Source organism: Grammomys surdaster, unplaced genomic scaffold (genome assembly GCF_004785775.1).
Source record: "Grammomys surdaster isolate TR1022 unplaced genomic scaffold, NIH_TR_1.0 278, whole genome shotgun sequence".
Lineage (NCBI taxonomy): Eukaryota > Metazoa > Chordata > Mammalia > Rodentia > Muridae > Grammomys > Grammomys surdaster.
In genome coordinates this window covers 4,156,066-4,159,967 of record NW_021604719.1, presented here as the reverse complement: position 1 = coordinate 4,159,967, position 3,902 = coordinate 4,156,066, and positions in this window count along the sequence as shown.

Below are 3,902 nucleotides of genomic sequence, written 5' to 3'. Positions count from 1 at the left end.
AGAGAGAGAGAGAGAGAGAGAGAGAGAGAGAGAGAGAGAGAGAGAGAGAGAGAAAATGAATTAGGTTGATGTGTATATTTTAATGTTTAGGCTAGCTATATTTCTCATATTGGTTATTATCAAGTGCTATCAAAATTCATTGTGCTTTTAGGTAGACATTTTATAAAGTACACTATGAACAAATAAAATATAGCTTCTGACTATCCTACATGTAACCAACAGTATCAGTTTCTAGTTCCCAGAATAGTGACATAGTTTTTATTGCTAATCAAACTGGGAAAGCTCAACATAGGGAGGGGTATCTAAGAGTTTAGAGGTGGGAGTATTTTTGTTTCCAATAATGAATGATCTTACTCCCCCCCCCCCCCGGCCCCAATGCCTTGATTATCAGGAGCGCTGGGCTAGTCTGGGAGACAGCTACTGTAGCTGAGGCTTTATCATTCATTGCTCTTCTGGCTTGTTGGTGCATAGCTTGCTTCCTCATCTTTATTATAATAGGGTTTCCACAATTCTATCTTACCCCAGAGAAAGAGCCTGAGTTACAGATTTCCTCTGAGACATCTACGGTGTTTTCCTGTATTGGCCATCTCTTATGGTTTTCCTTTGGGGCCATCTGCTGAGACCACAGCAAGGATACAAGTTTAGATTTGGGGACTGTATTTTGAGACACACACTGATAAGCAAGGGAACAGGCAGCACAGGCATAAAAGATGTTGAAATGCCTGGAAATGATATAAATAAAATACAAAGAAGAAGAAAGGTTTAATTTGGTCAGTGGGAGCCAGGTTGATGTCTTTAAATGATTAAACATCTGTCATGTGCCCAGGTAAGAGCTCTTGCTTGAATTATTCTCATGCCTAGACTGAGGTCAATAGGAAGAAGTCACATAATGGCAAATTCTAAGTTATGGGAAGTGAATTCTCTGGAAGCAGTCTTTGATCACTCACCTGTCTAACCAAGGGGAACATTCTTATTCAAGAACACAGTAGGAGAAATACCACTGAATTAAGGAGAACATTAACCCACAGATTTGCCTCTTGAAAATTAAGAAATGGAAGTGATCTCAGAAATTATTATTGTAGCTTAGGAAAATGAGGTGCAGTTAGCAGTTTGATTTAGCTGGCTCACAGTGCTTGCTCATGGAGTGGTTGATGGAGCCCACATGTTCAGTCATTCTCGGCTCACCACAGGCTGTTCTCTCTAATGGCTCACATGCAGCTCAGCTTCTTTGACATTACACCTCCCCCAAGGACATCAGATGAGTTAATGGGGAGAGGAAGAAAACTCTGCCAGGCTTTGAATGATTTACTCCCTGGAAGCTCTTTACAGGAAAAGAATGCCATTTACACTTGTCTTTTCCACCAATCAGATAAATCCTTTCCTTTGTAGAAAGAGGCACAAGTTTCACAGACTGTGTCAGCAGTCTCTACTGTGGTCTGCATTTTTGGGGTCCAGATGTGGTTCCACATCCTCTGCTTCCTCCCTCTCAGGGCATCCAGACAATGGCTGCGCACTGGGCTGGAAGGATGAAGTAGAGCTGGGAACTCCCAGATCGGACGGAGTTCTATGGGATCCCACTCTGGCTAGGAGTGGGTACCGGAGGCAGAAGGTTAGGGGAAGGCTTTTTTTCTGAGGATCTTAATGTTACAGCTTTTTAGGTCCAGGCCTTCTCTGATGATCTTCAGTGAAACATCTCTGAGACATGATCTTAGCTTGTGCTTATTTCTTTATTCGGGGTGAGCTTGTACACACACACACTTTGTTCAGGGTGAACCAAGGGTTGATTATATAGATTTGGGGAAAGGGTTGAGAATCTCCAGGGTGGGCACAGGTCATTGGCTGAAGGCTGAGGTACTGGGATGTCTCATTAGCTTGTGGAGGCATTCCAGGAATCTCAGGTGCTTGCTGATTGCATTTTTATCAGGAGAAAGGAAGCTGAACCTGTAATCTAACCAAGGCTAGGTGCCACATTCCACAGGTTGAGGGTATAGAAGACAAGGTGAGAGAAGGAGAAGCTCTACCGGTAAAGGAGTTGGCCATTTTGACTCTGTCCTCTCATGTTGCATCCTGCTGCTCCAGGAATGTGAAGATGTACCCGGACAACTTGGGCACAGAGAATGTAAGACATATCAGCAGTGACCGCCATCTTTGTTTGGCACTTCTTTTAACAAATGCTTTGTAGAGACTCCAGCATGTTGGTGCAAACCCATAATCCCAGCACTCAGGGGGCCAAGGCAGGATATTGCTGTGAATCTAAGGCCAACCTGAATTACATAGTAAGTACCAGACCAGCCATAGGTACCAGACCTGATCTTCACCTTCCCACAGTACTTTAGAGCATCTGTAAAGGTCAAGGTACCAGGCTAGACATTCCAGGGAAGGAAGATCTAATGGGGGAAACTGGGAAGAGTCTAGGTACATCCAGTGGGGTGTGTAGAATTAGATCCCAGGCTAATGCAGGCCAGCAATCTATTTGTTCATCATTTGTTCTACAGATGTTGACTGTGTGTCTCCCTGTATCAGGTGCTGTGCTTGGAACTGGGAGTCTAACAAAAAAAAATGGTTCTAGTGAGATACAACAGCTAAACATATAGTAATATGCAAAATATAAGTTTTTCTTTTTTAAAAAATAGATTTTTTTCAGACAGTATATTCTATTGACAGTTTCTCTTCCCCCAACTTCTGCTGTCTCCCCACTCACCAAATCCATGTTCTTTCCTCCTCTCTCTCATCAGAAAACAAGCAGGCATCTGAAAATAAACAAGTAAATAAATAACATGATAAATCCAAGCAAAATAGAACAAAACAAAGAAATGGGGGGAAAGAGCCAAAGAGAAAGCATAAGAAGCACAAACTGATGTAGAAACACAAACACACAGAATTTCCTCAAAAATACATATTCAGAAACCATACTAGATAAGGAAAAGACCTGTGAGGTTAAAAAAAATTCCCCAAAATGTCATTGAGTTTATTTTGTGTTGACTGCTTATTTCTGGGCATGGCCCTGTCCTTAAGACTCCATTCAGAAAATGAATTTTTATTTTGAGAGCATTTATCAACTGGAGATAGTAGCTGGGTTATGGATGGGCGCTTTGGTGCTCTTCCCTTCTCAGTTCTGGTACCCTGTCTGGCTTAGACCTCTGCAGGCCCTATGCATGCTGCCTCAGTCTCTGAGTTCATATGTGTCACAATGGCCTGTTTTGTCTAGTAGGCTCTGTTTTCTTGGTGTCTTCTATTCCCATTGGATCTTAATTTTCTTTTTTATAGATTCAGGGTTTCAAAAGTTTCAACAGCATGAGGAGCTAATTTAAACTCGTGTGTGCATGTGTGTGTGTGATGACAGAGTTGCCCAAAACATTAGGGTTAGCAGGAGATGACATAGGAGAACAACACAGGTTTCCCAGCAAGCAGGAACAGCAGGAACCACAAAAGTCTTGAGAAATTTTTTTTGTATTTCAAGAAACTAAAAAGTAGGCTGTCTTAGTATGGCTTTTATTGCTGTCAAGAGACACCATGACCAGGGAAACTCTTATAAAAGGCAAATATTTAATTGGGGCTGGCTTACAATTTCAGAGGTTCAGTCCATTATTAACATGGTAAGAATCATGGCATCCTGCAGGCAGACTTGGTGCTGGAGTAGCTAAGAGTTCTACATCTTGATCTGAAGGCAGCCGGGGGAGACTATCTTCCGAACTAAGTGGAGTCTAAACATTGGAGGTCTCAAAGCCCACCAATACAGTGATATACTTTTTCAAACAAGGCCACACCTTGTGCCACTCCTATGGTAAAACATTCAAACACATGACTCTATTGGGGTCAAACCTATTCAAACCAACACATAGGCCTTGTCCTGAGCTCAATCAAAAGAAAAGAGGTGATGGATTAATTTCTTTTGCTAGTTT